The sequence below is a fragment of the Arachis ipaensis genome, chromosome B02, assembly GCF_000816755.2.
Source record: "Arachis ipaensis cultivar K30076 chromosome B02, Araip1.1, whole genome shotgun sequence".
In the NCBI taxonomy this organism is placed as follows: Eukaryota; Viridiplantae; Streptophyta; class Magnoliopsida; order Fabales; family Fabaceae; genus Arachis; species Arachis ipaensis.
The window spans coordinates 74,643,463-74,643,722 of NC_029786.2; positions in this window are offsets into that span (position 1 = coordinate 74,643,463).

Here is a 260-nt window from a genome sequence, read left to right on the forward strand (position 1 = left end):
AGTTGCCATTGTAGCAAAATAGTGATAACTGAATAATATATTTCAAAACAATGACAATTTAGTATTTAATTCTAAAAACCAATGTTTTCAAAATTGGACTAAATTAGTCGGTCCAACCTGTCTGACTGTGAACCATTTGTATATTTAGTTCGATCTATTAGAGAACCACTAATTGTAAACACTGCTAAAAACCATTGAACCGGCTAAGAACTTATCGATTTTCAGAATCCCACCCAATGTGATGTCATTTTGGATTAGAA